Genomic DNA, 20403 nt, shown 5'->3' on the forward strand with positions numbered 1-20403 from the left:
GGTCCGTACGATCCAGGGCTTGAGGGACGGCGTCGCTGCTGTTAACACTGGTTTCGTTGCAGCCGTGGATTTGTTCAGTGGTGCCGCTGCTCTGTCATAAATATGGTTTATAGGGGACGAGATTGCTAATGGAACTGTGGCTGATGATGTCTTTAGTGAGATTATTATGGCATTTTCTCTAATAGCTCCCTGTGGTGGGACTGTAATTGGCCTTCCAACCATTAGGCGAGCTGTAAACATTTGTGTACTGCGGAATTCTGTCATCAAACATTGATCAAGGTTTGGAGAAACTGGGAATCTTATTTTTTTTATTTTTTATTTTTTTTAGATGCATCTCACTGCATGGACTACCTGCTAACTGGCTTCATGCGTTGTTTTCCTCTTCCTCTGCTTATTTGAAGTGCTGTGACCTGAAGTGAGGATATAACAGCCTTCATACAACAGCAACAGTGCTGCCACTCGCAGCCATGATTAACAGGAAACACTTAGGATTTTCCTCAAGGGAACCTCCAGTAATGAGTGTAAAAAGTGATGGATGTCTATGTGATAGGCGTGAAAGTGTGTGTGTGTGTGTGTGTGTGTGTGTGTGTGTGTGTGTGTGTGTGAATGGTTGCTCAGTTCAGTAAAGCGCCTGCTCAGGGGGAACTGGTCTCAGTCAGCACTCACCTGCCACTTTCTCATTGCCTTGCCATTCTGTAAAAGGGGAAATTGGGCTGACTTACACAAACAAGGTAGCACTGTCAAACCCTTCGCAACCTCTGTGTTCGCCTCAGGCCTTGTCCTCTGCTGCCGCTTTCACTGGCCAAGTTGGCACTCAATGAGGACACCTAAAATTGAGTGAAGGACGCTAGAATTTCCTGTATTGAACTTTATGACTTCTGTTACTGCTGTACTGTTGAGAGAAACCTGTCGGACTAGTTTTAACGACAGGTCCTCTGCTCTGTGTTCGGTTTTCTTGAGAATGCTCTATTTGTTTTTTCCACTGATGGCTGATAACACTACAGGCTAACTTTGCAGCATATCAGTAACGAGCTAATCTGATTATAATTTTTAAACAATCTAATATAGTGGTGGCTGGTATACCAGAAGAAATTCCTTGTACTTTAGCTGTTAAACTGAATGGCCTTTAACTGGCTGAGCTTACATGCAAAGATTTTTGCCAATCTGATTGAATGCATTCCGATTACTGATTAAGACTGAGGTGTTTATTCTCACTCCACTCAATAATCTGATGGAAAATCTCTGTTTACATGCTCACTACAAGTATTTAGATCCAAAATGATGCACATGAGTGGAGAACCACTCAGTGTAGACGTTACCATGACAGCAAGCCTCACGTGAGGTCCAGTCAGAGTGAGACGAGTTTTCAGCTGACACGCTTGTGTTTTTAATTGCTTTAAAATGATGTCAGACTCAGGAAAACGTCCTTCACATGTCCTTATTAAAGAAGGCCGAGAGGAAGACGTCGTGTTCTGAGACACATAAGCTGGACGTCCGTCCCACCGCCGTCTTTTAAAGATCAGAGCATAAACTTCGTCTCCTCTGCAGACCAGTTTCTGCTCCGCCATGTTGAACGGTATAAACTTTCACTATGACGTATCGAAAATGATCAGAACGGACTTAAACTTTCTGATAGGGAATGTAATCAGATACAGACGTTTACATGGATATTATTCTATTTAAAGGATTATTTACAGGATTACCCACCTCGTTCAATCGGATAGAAACTGTATTCCGAATGGCCTCAATCGGATTAAACTATTCTGATTGAGGTGTTTACATGGACGTGTGCTATTCCGATTGAGCTATTAGTCGGATTATTAATGGATTATTAGGCTTCATGTAAAAATGGCTAGTGAAAGTGAAAAACTCAGGTCATGCCAGCTGTGTAGTCTCCTGGGTTCTCAAGCGCTGCCCCAGCAACCAACATCTTTAGTTCGTTACATTAACTTATCACTGTAAGACACTTTGGCTTTAGGTCTTGCTCTGTTTGCTGTGAAGGAAAATTAAAGATTAACACTTAAAAACATCCAAATTCGTGACTAATCTGTAGCGTCTCTACGCCTTTGTGACACAAGTGCACACGAAGGTGAGTTTTATTCTGCTGTGGAGCCGGAATTCGGCACGACACCTGTTCGTTTCTGTTTGCAAACATTAGCTAATTAGGTAGTAAGTACATTAGCGCTGTGTGTGATTCATATCTGTGATGGCTAAACTGAGTAATAATGGTTTTGTTTACTTCAGTCGTTTGGAGGATTTTATAATTGTATCAAAAAGAATTTACAAACAATGCAAAATCGTCATCTTTCGCTTTCTTTCGGTCATAATTTTCAGATCTACAGCAACGATAAGCATTACTAGAACACATTAAACACAGTTTTAGTTCTCATGTCTGGAGCACTAACATACTTGTGATGACCACGTTCACCACTGATGAAGTTTTCACTTCACACCACAGTGAAGTTTTACTTTTTTTTGTTATTATTGGACACTATTTGCCGTGAAGAGCGCCACTTTCTGTTGCCTTTTCCCCAGTTGTGCGCGCATGTTAGTGATGATGTTGCGCAGAAAAGTATCTGTGGGGCTGAGAAATGTATTATTTTATAACAAAATAGCAGTTTGGAAGAATGTAATTCCCAAATCACAGAAACTGTGTTTTCCGTCACAGCCTGCATGACTAACTACGCTGTCTTGATCACAACTACAGCCTCTGGTTCACTACACGGCTTTTAAAGTCTGAACAGATTATAAAAGACTGGGCGTCTCACACTATCAGACTGGTTCTTGCAGATTTTTTTGGGTGACTGAAATATTGGGGATCCACACTAAACGATTAGGGATCACACACTACTCAACGTTTCAGCTGCTGCTGAACCGAATGGAGCTCACTGAACTCTCGCAAACTCTCGCGTTCTCCCGTTACTTGGAGACCCAAATAAACAAACGTGGAGCTGCTGCTGTTTTCTATGCCGTTTGCGCTGAAACAGTAAAGAAGCAGCAGGTAAACGTGTTTAAGTGAGGATCATGGATTTAAAAATGTGATCAGTTTGTTTTTTTAGAGTTTTAAACGTACATAAACTCGATTGTGATTTAAGCTCAGCTCATTAAAAAGCTTTGCTTTGTTTTCATTGGCTGTTGTAGTAATCCGTTCAGATTGAGTCATTGACCAGTTTACACTAGATTACACTAGATTTCACTCAGTCGGGTCAAAAAAATCAAACATGTTTAAACTCCGACTGGTCTGAAACGCGATCAGGAGGCAGTAAAACTGAGTCAGCGCCTCTCAAACATGACTCGACTCTCTCTCCAACCGTCGACTCAGACTGACCCAAAAATCTGCAGACTACAGCCGACCAGCTCAGACTCGGCCAGACTGAGAATCGGGGCTAAAATTGGGGTGAAAGTCGTGTAGTGTAACCCCCGCTTAAGTAACAGTGGTGACACACTGCGTTTAGTGTTCGAGCATCAAGCAAAAAAAAGTGGATTTGCTGATCTCCATGGCGAAATGAACAGGCCTTGATGTCAATCCGCAGAAAATAATCACAACAGGAAAAAAAAGCAATCAGATTTTCCCCAGTCGTACTTCAGAATACGTCCTAACTGTAGTCAAGACAACTCGAGACGTAACCGATGGCTCAGACTGTTAAAGTTTGGGATGGTTGTGAGGCTGTTAACAGCTAATTTGAGGGCGCTTTTGTTGTGGTGATGATGCTTGTCAAATGGTCTACTTCCCCAGTCTAAAGCCTGTACACAGTAACGACAGCTAATGAACCCAGGAAAAGTGTGTGCGGCGCATGTTGGATGGCAGCAGCGGTAGCTCGAGGCAGGTGGGAAGGCGAGGTGCTTCTCTCGAGGGGTTTGCTGTTGCCGTGCTACTGTCCTAGGTCAGGCTAATTACTGTCAGTTGCAGGAGAGGGACCTGTTGATCACAGTTGGGAAGCTCTGTAATGTGGTTTTACGCACTTACTGGTTCCCCCAGACACACAGTCTTATGCTGCCCTCCAAAAAGACCAGTTTATACACTTCCATTAACCTACTTCCCTTTTCAGGTTGTTTTTGTAAATTATTTGTTCCTCATTGTTGTTGCTGAGGGAACTGTTGAAGGTTAAAATTAGGGTTGGACTGAGTAATTCAAGTACCGGACCGTTTGTTTTAGGGATGCACAATGATTTTGGAATCACATAAGCTTAAAGAAAATTGGACCAGTGTTTAGATTTCACCGATATTTGATGACGATTGTTGTATTCTGGAAGAACAGAATGTCAGTGTTTCCCTCAGATAGTGTATACTTTGCTGAACTGCCCAGGTATGTGAACATATATTTCATATTTTTTTTATTCATTTATTATTATTATTTTTTTTTTCTTTTAATCGACGCTTAACTCCAGCTTGGCTGCTATAATTGGTCACGAGGAAAGCTGACGGAAAGGAGGCATATATATTATATATTATCTCGTCGCTGTCCAAAGAAACCCAGTATCTCCGTTTTTGTCATTTTTCAGTTTTTGACGTGGTTTGAAAATGCCTGTTGCTCTTTACATTGTGTGTAAATGTCCAAATTTAATGATAAATGAACCGAAAGAAATGGCCCAAAAATTACTTGGAAAACTGTTTCAACTTTGATTACAAGTGTGTTAGGATATTGTTTTTCCTTCTCCGGTTTTGTATGGCAAGTGGAAATTTAATTTTCACATGTTGAAATGTAATTATTGATATTAAAAATTACACTTGTAAAAATCCAAACGATTAATTTTTACATGCGTAAATTAGATTTTTACTAGTAATAAATTAAATTTCACATGTAAAAATTGTATTTTTACTTGTAGAAAATACAATTTTACTAGTTCTAATTGAAATATTGCATGTGAAAATGTACTTTTTTACTAGTGAGAATAAAATTTTCACATGTAAACTGAATTCCTGACGTCAGGAATAAAAGGATTAAAAGCTAGAACGGCTTGCTGTAGTTTTGAAGTTTTATCAGCGACGATATAGAACGTGTTAAAAATAAATAAATTATAACTGGTGTAGTCAAATGAATCATAAATTCAAGCCAGGCATCCACGTCACTTCACTTTTAGATAGCAACCAACTGCAAATCCTTCCACTAAAGCTAAAAGTGCTACATTCCGCAGGGTGGGAGTCAGAGTTTCAGCTCCCCGTTGACGTCCAGTGTGTCCTCTGAGCTCTCTAGCAGGTCCAGGAGGACAGGCTCCCCCAGGCCAGCCCTGCTTACAATTAACCTGCCTTTCTTTAGCTTTCACAGTTTATTGTGAGTGTCTGGTGGGAAAATCGTTGGTATGCCTGACACTCCCTCACTAAAGTGTTCTCTCTGCAATTTATCTCGCACAGGATCGGCAAAGCTGTGACTGGGATGGTTTTGTCGTTGGTTTGTTTTCACTGATAAAGTTTCAAACTGCATATTAGTCAAAAAAGCATAGAAGTTTCGTGCCTCGTTATCTCTGCGCTGCTTGGCGTCTGAGCTTTTTGTGATGCAGAGCAGAATCATAAATACGATGTTATTAGCGCTCTGTTCATATTAGGCTGTGGGCCTTTTAAGGGGGGCTCTTGTCTCCTTGCCGAGAGCCGTCAGGTCTCTCAAACGGCAGAGGATGTCACCAGAGCTGTTTCTGCAACACTGATGCATCGCATTGTCCTGAGAGGGATGGCATGAATGAATGTGTGCTCGGCTTCTACCAGATGGGTCGGCGCTCGTGTGTGACTCATGGTCTGTGAGTGGAGTGTATTTTTGAGCCCTGTTTGCTGTTGCTGTGGAGGAGGTGAGGTGTTTGCAGTGCAGGGGACCCTCCAGCTCTCCTGTGGCGTCCTCTGTCACTGTAATTACCGCAAAAGACCCGGCTGCTAATGCAGTGATTGCGAACTGACCTACACAGAGTTCCTCAGGAGAGAGTAGGAAACGGTCCGGTTTTAGCCTCGGAGATTCCACCTTTACTAGGGGTCCGCAAAATACCAGTGGCCCATGTACGTTCGCCTAAGGGGCCGGAATCATGGAAAACCAGATTCTCCTCATGTTTTTGAGAGCTTGATGAAATTTGGGCGACATTTTATTTTAGGTGGTCATTTTTAGATGAAAGACACTCAACAGACTCCAAGTAACATGTCAAAAACATGAGGGTTAAGATTAGGGTCAGGGTGAGGGTTAGGATTAGGTTTTGGGTTGTGGTTAAGGTTAGGGTTAGAATTAGGACCAGGGTTAGGATTATATTTTGGGTTAAGGATAGGGTGAGGGTTAGGATTAGGGCCAGGGTGAGGGTTAGGATTAGGGCCAGGGTGAGGGTTAGGATTAGGTTTTGCGTTGAGGTTAAGGTTTGGATTTGCATTACAGCCAGGATTAGGTTTTGGTTTAAGGTTGAGGTTAGGATTAGGACCAGAGTGAGGGTTAGGATTAGGTTTTGGGTTGAGGTTGAGGTTAGGATTAGGACCAGGTTGAAGGTTAGGATTAGGTTTTGGGTTGTGGTTAAGGTTAGGATTAGGGCCAGGGTGAAGGTTAGGATTAGGTTTTGGCTTGTGGTTAAGGTTAGGGTTAGAATTAGGACCAGGGTTAGGATTATGTTTTGGGTTAAGGATAGGGTGAGGGTTAGGATTAGGGCCAGGGTGAGGGTTAGGATTAGGTTTTGGGTTGAGATTAATCTTATTTATTTGTCATTCTTTCTATTCAGCCTGCAGTAGTTTAGCTACGCCCATTCAAACTGAAGTTGTAAGGAGTGTTTCAGCTTGGACAGTTTTTTGAATGAAGCACAATGCAGGGCAGCCAATCATAATTCATTTACATATCAGTCTTAACAAAACAGGCTGTTATTTGTAAAGGACAAAGTCATATACATAAAACCACATAAACAGGGAAAAAACACGAGAACAAATGTAAAGGCCTTATAAAAATGGAAAATTGTCATTGGTCTGTCATTGGAATTTCTCTTGATGGCACGATACCACTTTATTTTCAGAGACTGATTTTGAAACCTCGAGCGTTAGCCGAAGCTTACAATTCTTCTTTAAAACTACTAAACTTTAAAATGAGCTCTATAGATGTCAGAACATCACTCACCCCTAATTACACACATCAATTCTCACACCAGCTGTGGAGTTCAGACCTGGACGTTCCTCCAGTTTTACTAACCCAGTTGAGACTGTCCGTCTCAGGTAGCACACGTGCTGTGTGCGCGTCTGCGCTCTCGGTGCGTGTTAGAGGTGTGGGAGTTGGACGGAAGAGGAGGAGAGGGGTGATTGGCTTTTTCTTTTGTCCTCACACAATATCTTTCTCCCGTATTACGGAGGAGCCACACACAAAACCCACCCACGTACACAGTGTTGCTAAGGTGATGGCTGTAATTCCTCTGCCTATAAAAAGACCAGAGGAGAGTGAGGACTCACCAGTGAAGGCTTGTGACTTATGAGGAAGCATCTCATGGCCTTCACGTCGCAAGCGAATGCTTGGCATTGTGGAGATGTTACTGGCTTAATTATCCCGTAAGGCTAATTCCAGGACTGTGCTGTAGCACATTTATGTCATGTTTAATGCATTTTACGAGTGCTACTGAATTGGATACCACGTCTCCCGCCCTCTGGATGAGCAGCGCATGATGTCTCCGCAGGCTTATCAAAGCCTTATAGCTAATCTAATGCAGTATTCGCACATTCCAGCCTTCTTCCTTCCCCTTCCCAAGAGTGCCTGCACACTTCAAATGCCTTTTAAAAGCCTGTAATGAATTCTCAGATTAGGCGGTCTGGGAGCTGTGTGATTGCTGCATTGCATGAAAATCCGCATTATGTGTGTGTGTTGTGTATGTGAGTATATACACCAATCAGGCATAACGTTATGACCACCTCCTTGTTTCTGCGCTCATTGTCCATTTTATCAGCTCCACTTACTATATAGGTGCACTTTGTAGTTCTACAGTTACAGACTGTAGTCCATCTGTTTCTCTGATACTTTGTTAGCCCCCTTTTACCCTTGTTCTTCAGTGGTCAGGACCCCCATGGACCCTCACAGAGCAGGTACTGTTTTGGTGGTGGATCATTCTCAGTACTGCAGTAACACTGACGTGGTGGTGGTGTGTTGGTGTGTGTTGTGCTGGTCTGAGTGGATCAGACACAGCAGTGCTGCTGGAGCTTGTAAACACTCAGTTTAGTGTCCACTCACTGTCCACTCTATTAGACACTCCTACTGTGGTGGTCCACCTTGTAGATGTGAAGTCAGAGACGATAGCTCATCTGCTGCTGCACATTGTGTGTTGGTCATGCTCTAGTCCTTCATCAGTGGTCACAGGACGCTGCCCACAGGACGTTTGTTGGCTGGATATTTTTGGTTTGGTGGACGATTCTCAGTCCAGCAGTGACACGGAGGTGCTTAAAAACTCCAGCAGCACTGCTGTGTCTGATCCACTCGTACCAGCACAACACACACTAATACACCACCACCACGTCAGTGTTACTGCAGTGCTGTCTGATCCACCACTGATATATATATATATATATATATATATAATATATATATAATATAATATATATATATATATATATATATATATATATATGTGTGTGTGTGTATGTTCATTTTTAAACCATATGCCATTCGTGTCATTTATAATGGGAGCAGTGGATAGTGGATCGGCATGTATCTCGCAGTGGGAGTCTGAGCCTATTTCAAGCTCTATCCAACACCTACACCATAGCCTGGACCCTCCCTGCAAGCAGTCATCCTTCTGCTAGAGCCATCTCTGTGTTACAGGAGTGTGCTTTTAAAATAGCTCTCGTCTGCTTTCTCACGCTCCCGTGGCTGGTGGAGTAGGTAAAAAAGCCCTGTGTTCATTCAGAAGGTCCCAATCTTCGCTGCAAGCATTTACGGAATGTTTCACATGGAGGAAATGCATGTTTAGACCCTCCGTTCTGGTTCCTTTGCTTGTTAATCCTCTGCCTTAAAGCAAGATGAAGGATTTTTTGTCCAAACATTTTTCTCTACCATGTAATTTCTGGGCCAGAATATGTCCTGCAGAAGTCCTGTGATAATGAGTGATTGAGTTTAGCGTTGACAAAGTGTACTTGATGAGTTGCAGCCCCCCTCCTCCCCCTTCTGATTTTTTTTTGCTTAATTCTTTCCAGTTTTAATGAACATCTGGTCCCACTTTTCCACAAACATGTAATTAACATGTAATTGTGTCAGCCAGTGTAATGAGTATGGAAATCCATAATTCATTATCAAAAATAAGTACAGAGCTTGTGTTGTCTTCAATATCTTGTGAAGTAAGACGTTTTTACTTTTCTGCTTTGGTCCACTCCCCTAGTTTTTTTTTTTTCTTTGCACCTTCCAAACTACATTCATGTTACTTTTGTCTAGGTCAGAGGTCGGCAACACACGGCTCCTTTACTGCCCTGTTGAGGCTCCACAGCAGAATCAGATTTGTAGGTTAAAAATAAAATAATCCTCCTTTACAGTAAAATAAAGCTCTGCTGATCGTTCAACACAGTTTAACAATAAATGGTCTTAAACGCTGGAGTTAATGTAGAACTGCTGATTCACCCTTTAACCCTGAAGATCAGCGCAGACTGCTGGTCACCATAGCAATGCAGACAACAATCTCGCCTAGCCAGTAGCTAACGAAAAGACAAAGAGAAAGATTTAAGACGAATCAATAATTTGGAGATGATTTTATAACGTTTATAATCACTCCAGCTGGTTTCCTGATATGTTTAACCTGCAATGAGAAACTGAAACACTAAAAAGTTGGGAGGCTAAAGTCAGTTTCTCATATGAATTTTCCCGTTCCACCTTAAATGATGCAAAAGTTGGCTACATATTTAGCTACTTTCTGGTGCCCTAGGCACCATTTAAGGTGGAATGGTAAAAATTCAAAAAAAGAAGCTTGAGAATGAGAAGCTGACCTTAGTTTCTTAAAAGGTCGAACGTTAAGAGACATTTTACAAAAAAAACTGTTCTACTTTTGAGGTAAAGTTTCCTGCTGGAGATGCGAGAAAATCAGCTATAGCTGAGTTAAAGCTTAAAGCAGAGCAAAGTGTGTTTTCGTTTATTATATTTTTAGCCTGTACTAGGACATTAACACATACTGAGGCATATTTACAGCCACGATGGTTAAACGTCACTTCAACAAAATGCACATGAAATGTTGTGGCTCCCAAGGTGGTTTGATGTTTGTTTAATGTGAGAAAATGTAAGTAAGTAAAGTTTATTTATATAGCGCTTTTTACAGCAGGTGTTGTCACAAAGCAGCTTTACAAGGAAATCAGCATTACAAAAAGAAATCCGGGTCTGAGCCCCCATGAGCGTCGCCAGTGGCGACAGTGGCAAGGAAAAACTCCCTAAGAGAAACAGGAAGAAACCTTGAGAGGAACCAAGACTCAGAAGGGGAACCAATCCTCCTCTGGTCGACACCGGATAGTAAAGATTTTTAGTACAAAAACGGGGAAAACAGGTGGAGCAATGATTAATTTGATTAGTTTAGTTCATGCAGCAGCAGCATCAGCATCAGTGGGGTCAGGTTGTGAGGGTGAGGTTTGCACGGCGAGCAGTGGCACCCGACCCGAAAATGCCTCTTCTTAACATTTGGGTTGCGACCCCTGGCCTAGGAAATATGCTCTTTAGTTTTAAAACAGGTCATATAATCTTCATCTTTGTCTTTTCTGTGTTCTTACATAATTTCAATACACAAGCTGCCCTTTACATTACCTGAAACTTTCACAATAAATGGTCCAATAGAAATGTCCAAAATAACTTTTCCTTCCCCTTTAAAGGTACCATTTTGGGTATATAAAGTTTTGTTCCAACAACAAGGACTAAACTATGTATACAATACAATATTGAAATAACTTTTCATCGACTATGCAGTTTCCACAAATTCCTTGATCGCAGTGATGGTAGCCACTCTGCTCTGGGTACATGACCTTTGTTGGTGGAGCTACTCAAGAACCTCAGGATCCTTGACTGAGAGAAAGTGTGTGGATCTGTTGCGGCTTTCGTTGATAGGAGCCGACCGGATTCTTCTCCAGTCATTACAGCCTTCTAGCCTTTCAAATGCGCTTGATTTTTCTCCCTGCAGTACATTTTGCATTGTAAATCTGCTGCTGTGGATGCAGAAGATGTGGGTGGTTTTGGCGAAGTCCCTGCTGGTCCCGAAACACGCAGAGGGCAGGATTGATGTGGGCCTCATGGCTTCCTCTGTCGGGCCCATGCTCTCGCCGAAATACCACATTGTCGTCCATGGAAATACCATCTCCTCCACAGCGCTGACTCACCGACTTAAATGAGCATGTTCTTCATGGACCTTGAAAACATGGGTTTGCAGGAATGCTGACTTGGATCCCATTTCTTGTCCTTGTTGTTCACATGGTCATATGTTTCCATCAGGGTTTAAAAAGCAGTTACGCTTGTGGTAACAAAACCCGGAGTGTAAGGATTGAGAATAGCTTCATCTTGACTTCTTTGCTTTTCCTCCTAAGATTCATTTTCCATAGTTATGTTTGCTTTTGTGAACAATAGAAAGGTTTAGCTGTGTGGAACTCAAGCTGGAGCCACAAGCTTCTGTCTAGTGGTCCCATAAGCATGAAGGAATGTGAGGGGGGTACGACATTTGTTTTCAGGAAGAAAATTGATTAGATCAGTGAATCTCCACTCTGACTTATTTATAGTTCTGTTGTAGGATCACTAATATTTGTCTTTTGTTTTGGACATTGAAACTGGCAGCCCTTGGTGCTCATAGATAGATAGTAAGATGTAAGATAGTAAGATTAATGCAGAAAAAAGTGCTGAACATAAACTACAAAAAGTTGGGACTCTGTGTAAAATGTAAATAAGTAAATAAGAACTGAATGCAATGATTTTGCAAATATTATAGACCCATATTTTATCCACAATACACCATAGAACACACATCAGATGTTGAAAGTGAGACATTTTACCATTTCTTGAAAATTGAAAATAACTTATTTAGAACTTGAAGGCAGCAACACACCTCAAAAAAGTTGGGACAGGGCCGTGTCTACCATTGTGTAGCGTCCCCTCTTCTTTTAAAAACAGTCTGTAAACGTCTGGGAAGTGAGGAGACGGATTGCTGGAGTTTTGGGAGAGGAATGTTGTCCCATTCCTGTCTGATGTGGGATTCTAGCTGCTCAACAGTTCTGGGTCTTCTTTGCCGGATTTTTCGTTTCATGATACGTCAAATGTTTTATATTGGTGAAAGGTCTGGACTGCAGGTGGCCAGTTCAGCACCCGGACTCTTCTTCTGCAAAGCCATGCTGTTGTGATGGATGCAGTGTGTGGTTTAGCCTTCCCTGAAAGAGACGCTGTCTGGATGGGAGAATGTATTGTTCTAAAACCTCTATATACTGTTCAGCATTGATAGAGCCTTCCCAGATATGTAAGCTGCCCACGCCATAGGCAGTAATGCAGCCCCAGACCATCAGAGATGCAGGCTTTTGAACTGTGCGTTGATGGTCCCTCTCCTCTCGAGTCCACAGGACACGGCGTCTATGGTTTCCAAAAATAATTTCAAATTTTGATTCATCTGACCACAGAACAGTTTTCCATTTTCCCTCAGTCCATTTTAAATGAGCCATGGCCCAGAGAAGACGGCAGCATTTCTGGATCGTGTTGACATGTGGCTTCTTCTTTGCATGATACAGCTTCAACTTGTCCCAACTTTTTTGAGATGCGTCGCTGCCATCAAGTTCTAAATGAGTTGATGTTTTTCGTGAAATGGTAAATTGTCTCTTTTTCAACATCCGATGTGTGTCCTGTGTTCTATTGTGAATTAAATATGGGTCTGAGAGAGATTTGTAATCATTGCGTTCTTTTTTTTATTTACATTTTTAACAGTGTCCCAACTTTTTTGGAACTGGGGTTGCATATAAACTGCCCAAAGGTTTGTGGACCTGCTCATCTAGCATTTCATCTGAGCACAAGGGTATTAATAAAGAGTTTGCCAGAGTTTATCCCCCTTTACTGCAGCAACAGCTACTAGAAGAGTACATCTACTCTTCTGGAAGGATTTTTACAGTCCAGAATTTTAGGTTAATTCTGGTGGAATTGAGGAAAAAATATTGTATGGTTGTTTTTTGGTTTCAATCAGATCCAGGCAGTATAGAAGTTTACTATGCAGAGAGGTTTGAACTGAAGTAGCGTCGTGTTTTCTGCTGCTGTCTGTCTGTTGGCCCTTGCACTTGACCAACACCCACTCCTACTGTATTTTTACATGAATGAAATTGTATAAATCACACTTAATGTAACCCATATCTGCTTGACTGCAGCTGTGTATCTGTACATCTCACTGTATTTCACATAGTCCATGTTTGTTTGGAGCTTTAGTTGTCCTGTGAAGATTCATTGAATAGAATAGTCTGTGGAATACTTGCGTTTACACATATATAGTGCAGTACGACACGTCAAAGAAACCTCGTCTTAGTGTGTGTGAATTGAGATGTTTTACTGCAGAGGCACTGAAGCTGTCACTTAGGGCAGAGCCCTATAGAAATCATTCCTCCGGATGTTCCTGTGCTGGATTGCATAATCATACGTTGCTTTTCTGTGCTTTCCCTGTAGCATTTTGAGGCAGAATGCTGCTACGAGAAGGCTTGGTTTGACATCACACTGCTCAGAATGCCTTTGATGTTGTATTTCTGTTTTAAGATTAGTGTTATGGGGTGGTCAGTGTCCTTCCTCTCAGAGCAGTACTTTCAGTGCATGTGATTGTCCAATAGTGGGGTTTCTATTTTTTTAAAATCAACCTTTTTTTATTTTTATTTTTTTTCTTTAATTCACCTGAACTGAGAAGCAAGGCAAGACAGTGCATTTTACGTGCATCTCATGTGTGGAGCTCCGAGATCAAGAAGTTGCATTATTTTTTTTGCTATGGAATTCTATCCATATACGAAACATGCATGACATTTACATGCACTCAATAATCCGAATTTGATTATTCAAATAGTCATGTAAACACTATACTACAATCTAGAAATCTGATTAAGAAATCTGATAAAGAAAGCTGGATTTTAACTCAGTAATCAGATTTCTCTAGTGCATGTGAAACTCTTACTCTGATTTCTTTCCGATTTCTCAATCTGCGCATGCATGAGAACAGACAGCGGTACCGGAAATAAGCGAGCATCGTCGCTGCAAGACGCAGCAAAACACTTTTCTACGGGTGCTGAAACCAAACACGAAAGAGAGGATTTAAACATTCATTTTCTACATGATGTGTGTTCATATTTTCACGTAAAGTGGGTCAGAGTTTAAGCCACGGCATGAAGTTTGAGTTTTACGTTAACGTCACGTCTTCTTCAGTGAGTTTATTGGCTGGTTGCAAAGTTGACGCATTAACTGAATACTCAGATGCATGTAAACACGATCAGATTACTGACAAAATCTGATTTTCTGCAGTTATCGGATTATTAAGTGCATATAAACGCACTCATTGAAACCCAGCTTCACCAGCTCATATGCAACACTTGCTAAGGTACATTAAGCGCTCTGTCTGCTCGTAATGTATTATGCTAAGCATGTGCTTAGCATTTAGCTATGATTTGGATCGTTATTAGTCACTTGACATGATTGGTAGTATTAGGCGGTGGCACTGCAACAGGTAGCAAAGCTATTCGTTCAACTACATTTCCCATTACTGTGGTGGTAAGATCACTATTTTCCATGTAGCTTTTTAATACTGATCAAGTAATGGAGTAGCTTTCACCAATACTGCATTGTTCAATTTCCCCAGACTGCATATACATATTTATTTTTGTCAGTCAAGTCATTTACTGCATTGTTTTGTTGGAATTGACCAACCTTCTTTGGTTACAGCTGTTGCAACTAACCAGCTTTTCAACCTGGTATGTGAACTATTCAGCGTTTTCAATGGCAAAGCTACACCCAGTGGAATATTTAGCAATTTTCAGAGTAGTTCATCCAGAAAGGAGATGACGAAAAGCTCTCCAGTATACATTTGAAGTCTCCATACATAACACTGTGATTGCTCAGCAGCATAAAGGTGCTAAAAAGGATAAATATGGAGGCTAAAGCCGACACATCATAGGCAGAAAGGAAGGAGCTTCATCATATAGTAATCCACATAGATGAAGAGGTGATGAGACCAGCACTGTTTATGTTCGGCAGGGTAGGTAAATGTATGATTATAGACATTTTAAGTATAACATTTAAGATGAGTTGTTTAATTGGCAGGTCAGTATAATTGTAATTAGCCTCAGAGACAGCATTAATTATGAAGTAGCTTTGATGTAGCAAGCCATATTTATCATATAACGTAGTAAAGGCAGCAGCATTTCTCTGGAGGTAGAAGAGCGATTTATTTTGGTAATGTACCTTAGCTTGTTACTTTTAAGTTGCCTTCGCAACACTTATATTTGCCTGTTTTGTACGTAGTACTGTGTTTTATGTTAGCAACCTGAAAAATGGCTGTACAGCCCATCCAGGATCACAACCATCTCAAACTATATCACAAACTATCTGAACCTGGATGCTGACTGTATTGCTTCCAAATGAAAATGCTGTTTTCATTTAATGTACCTTGGACTTTGCCCAACCCATACTATACGTCTAGTTGCAATCAACGTAGCTATTATGGAAAACCCTGCTGTTTTGGGCTCGGAAGGCTGCTAGTCTTGGGTACGCTTGCTGTGTCTAATGCCATACGTTCAGTAGTGTTCTGAAGAATCAACACGCTTGTGAGCTTAATGTTCATCTTAGCATGTCTCTTGTGTGTAGAGCGAATGACTTAACCACTCTGCTATAAAGCCAGTTACAGGAGAGACTGGTTAGATTGCTGTTTGTATAGCAAATATCTGCTGATAGCTGTATGATTCTTCTTATGCATCTGTTAATTTTATTACTATTAGTATTTGACTGAAATGGGGTATGCAGTATTTTGTTGTCATGATAAATTGTCACAATATATATCTTTGAGCACATCGTAAGGATATCAGTCCTTGTACGTTGAACAACTGCGTATTTCACTACAAAGACAGCTTATAGTCCTGCTTAATTGGATTTAGTGGAGCGCAGTATGTGAGATGTTGAATAAATTACTTGTAGTACTGATAGGGCTGGTTTCTGGACGCTGATTTAGCCTAGTCCTTGACTAAATTGCAGTGCCAATGGTGAATTATATTAAATGTGGCAGTACTGGTGCATTTGTGCGTGCTTCAACGTGATCAAACCTCAGAAAAATGAAGTATTCTCATTAAGGGTGGGCGATATAGCAAAGATACATCACATTAATGACATTTATAAGATTCACAATATTTTTCAATAGTGCTGCATCTAAAAACCTGCCATCAAAAACTATGAATGCAAAGATCTTGTTCTGTGTTTTACACACTGCACTACACTAAATCCAGTTGAACAAGACTGATTATGCTGTCTATGTACGAAAACATGCAGTTGGTCAGTGTTAAGTATGGACAGTATTGGTGAAAACATTGTCCATCAAGATACCAGTAAAGTATCGCTATACATCCCACCTCTAATTGCCATTAGTATTGTGTATTGTCAAAAAAAACAAAACAAAAAAAACAATTATCATAGTTTTTCCATTTTGCCCACCCCTGAGAGGGAATAACATACAAAATATGAGGATGGAAAGTTTTGTTTATTCATTGTCTAAATGGGTGGTTGTCTTTTCGGTCATGCTCCACTTAGGCTGACCACTCTTGTCTTGTCTCGAGGAAGCGTGGCTAATCACAGGCATCACCAGCCAGAGAGGAATTTGGGATTCATGAACTCACACTGATGTGTACAATTTGGTGCTGATGTCACTCTCCATGGTAATGCCATGGTAACCTTATCAGCCAATCGTGTGTCTGTGATTGTGATTGTCCTCTGAGACGGCCTGGGAGATGATGCTGTTACTAGAACTGAGCCCTTGATCATAAAAGGGATTGAGGTCACGTGTCGATTATGTTTAAATATCAGCCAAGGTTTATTTATTTACACCTTTTCATTTTTGTGGCTAGTATTAAATACTACTTAACTACTTAAATCAGTAGCAAGTTCAGCACTTAATCACTTCAGACATTCATATGCATAACAGACTTGGTTGTATAAGGAGGCCTTGGATCAGTAAGCTCTGTAACTGATGTGCTAATAAAGACCATGAACGCTGAGTCTGACAGACCTATCGAAGAGAGTCTATCTGATATATGTGTAAGTTAGTGGTAGTGAAGTCAGCGGTTCTGTTCGGTGGTCCCAAATGCACACATTTTGGTCTGCAATCCCTGCTGAAGTCCTGCAAGCTTTCAGTTTCCTTTGGTGAGCAAAGCTAATCATTTTCACAATCCATCTCTTGAAAAGTGTTTAATCAGTTACGTTGCTCATTTGTTATCTCTCTCTGCGCAGGAGAGCAAATACCCAAAGTACCAGCAATCTCTTGATTGAATGCCTGAGCACTGGAAAATCATGCATATTCGGCATTATAATCAGCATAATCTGCTGATTTATACAGCTTATTTATCTCTGGTACAGTCATATATTTTATCTTACCTCCAGTAGCGTAGCACTTTGTCACTCTGTATTAAATCTATTTTTCTTAGGCCTGGCAATCAGGGAACTGCCAAAAAAGAGGGATGCAGAGACTGCAGGTGCGCTGGCAGCAGGCCTAAGACTATAGCTTTGTAAATGTTGATGTTTAGTAGTTACGTAGTATAAAATATATGATGGGAATGTTTCAGTGTGTTTTGCTGCTAAGCTCACTGAAAGATTGCACAAGATTCAGCCATTCATGCCATTCATGTTAGTGTGTGTGTGTGTGTGTGTGTGTGTTGTGGTTGAGATAAAGTGTCAAGGGGAATGAGGACGGGCTAGATATCAGTTTATTTTGTCTCTTGGCATGAAGACGTGAAGAAACAGCCTGTTTTTCAAGGGCGTAATAGAAAAAGCCCTTTTCTCTTTGTGGATAGATTGTGTCATTGACATCATGCAGTTCATCCAGTGATCTGTCTACATTACTTTAGATTCTTAAGATGTCGCAACTCGAGTTTTAAAGAAACTAATGACAATTCAACTAGTGATAAGGTTCTCTTATTACATTTGAGCTCTCTTCTGATTGACTGCCTTGTATTTTACCTCATTCCAAAAGGAGTTTGGGCTGAAACACTCATTATGACCTCAGAATATATAGGCGGAGTTAAACTACTGGGGGGAATGGGCGGAGATATGTAAATGCGCTGGTTTTAGTGACCTCACACAAGGGTTGTGTTAAGCAGGAGAAAAATGCCACTGTATCAATATTTACAAATTCGCTTTGTCTAAAAGAGAGACAGGCGGCACGGTGGCGCAGTGGGTAGCGCTGTCGCCTCACAGCAAGAATGGCCTGGGTTCGATTCCCGGCCGGGCGGCCAGGGTCATTTCTGTGTGGAGTTTGTCTGTTCTCCCCGTGTCTGCGTGGGTTTCCTCCGGGTACTCCAGTTTCCTCCCACAGTCCAAAGACATGCAGTCAGGCTGATTGGACACACTGAAATTGCCCCTAGGTGTGATTGTATATGTCTGTCTGTCTGCCCTGCGATGGACTGGCGACCTGTCCAGGGTGTATCCTGCCTTCCGCCCAATGACAGCTGGGATAGGCTCCAGCACCCCACCGCGACCCAGAAGGATAAGCGGTTTAGATTATGTATGTATGTATGTATGTAAAAGAGAGACTGCATTCAAATCTGAGCCCCAGTGCAAAGTAAACATGTTTTAATAGTTAGTTTCTGACTTTTCATTTATTATCATTTAAAAAAGCCCTAACTGTGTTGTTAAGGCATATATGATTGGTGTTAGTTGTGTTTTTGAGTTGGTTTCATTTTCACAGATATGATTTAGTTAATAAATGTGTGTAGTAATGAGTTATTACTTTGTAGCTGCTGTGGTTGTTGATTAGCTGTCAGCTGTTTGGTTACTTGTTTGTAGAGCTTCTTTGTGTTGTAACATTAAAAAATAAAAACTGTTGTTGTTTGCTGATAGTTTTACAGTCACAGACTCTCAAAAATACACACCTGCCCAAATACTGACTGCTGTGTCGTTGAAAAGTGCAGAAACGTTTAGTACACCGTTAGTTAATAAAGCATCCTGACAGATAAAATATTGCCGTAGTGTGTTGTGTAGATCATGGCAACAACAACAAAAACCAATAGTGAGGAGAAAGAGGCTGAAGAGCAGAAATAGTTAATGGGAATTCTATGAATAGTGAGCATAAACAGGGAAACGTTCATCCGTCTCCCTACACCAGGAGTCGGCAACCCAACTGTTAAAAGAACCAGAAGAGCCACTTTGTCCTTTCAATAAAAATCAAACCACCATTTTATGCCAGTTTTACCATCTTGGCTGTAAATATGTCCCAGTATGTGCTGATGTGCTAGTATAGCCTAAAAATATAATATAAACAAAAACACAGACTCATTTTGCTCTGCTTTAAGCTTTAGCTCAGCTATAGCCACTTTTCTCACATCTCTGACAGGAAACTTTTCCGCAAAAGCAGAACAGTTTCTTGTAAAAATGTCTCTCAACGTTCGACTTTTACGAGGCTGAAGTCGCTTCTCAATCGCCAGCTTGTTGTTTTAAGTTTTCCCGTTGCACCTTGAATGGCGCCAGAATGAAACTGCTGCACCATTTAAGGTGGAACAGGAGAATTCGAACAAAAAACTGACCTCAGCTTCGTGACTTTTTAGTTTTTGACAGTTTCTCGTTGCAGATTAAACATATCAGGAAACCAGCTGGAGTGATTATGAACTCAAATTCGTCTGTTCGGCTCCAAAGTGTCAGTGTCCATCTTAAATCTTTCTCTTTGTCTTTTCGTTAGCTACTAGCTAGGCGAGATTGTTGTCTGTGTTGCTATGGTGACCATCAGTCTGCCCGCCAACCTTCAGGATTGAAGGGTGAATTAGCAGATATAGGCTGCATTAACTTCAGCGTTTAAGACCATTTATTGTTAGACTATGTTGAACGATCAGCAGAGCTTTATTTTACTGTAAAGGAGGATTATTTTATTTTTACCTACAAATCTGATTCTGCTGTGGAGCCACAACAGGACAGTAACCTGACCTACACCAAAGTGTGCTCTGATCAGTCTGTCACATGTAGGTGGAAGATGAATTCTGTAGTTTTGCGGCTATTACTCACTTTGACGATCATCATGTTTGACAGAGTATATGATGGCTAAGACAATATCTCTGACCCTTCCAGTGAGTAAATAATTGTATGGTTATCATTTGTATGTGCTGAGCTCCTGTGATGTATGTGCTGATGCAGTATTTGCAAGATAATTGTAGATGTCTGGATGTGTTATCACGGGCAATAATTCGTAATCGAGACTCAAAGATAACTTACTGATATGGTACGGATCGACACCTGCAATAAAACTGAATTTTTCCTCATATCTTGCTTGGAAG

At 41.1% G+C, this 20403-nt stretch overlaps 1 protein-coding gene across 8 annotated transcripts in view; it reads left to right on the plus strand.

Moving 5' to 3' along the window:
• The window catches only part of enah (ENAH actin regulator), a 169843-nt gene that overhangs the window by 53524 nt on the left and 95916 nt on the right, over positions 1-20403 (plus strand). The gene's annotated exons all lie outside the window — the stretch shown is intronic.

The sequence above is a fragment of the Colossoma macropomum genome, unplaced genomic scaffold (assembly GCF_904425465.1).
Source record: "Colossoma macropomum unplaced genomic scaffold, Colossoma_macropomum, whole genome shotgun sequence".
Lineage (NCBI taxonomy): Eukaryota > Metazoa > Chordata > Actinopteri > Characiformes > Serrasalmidae > Colossoma > Colossoma macropomum.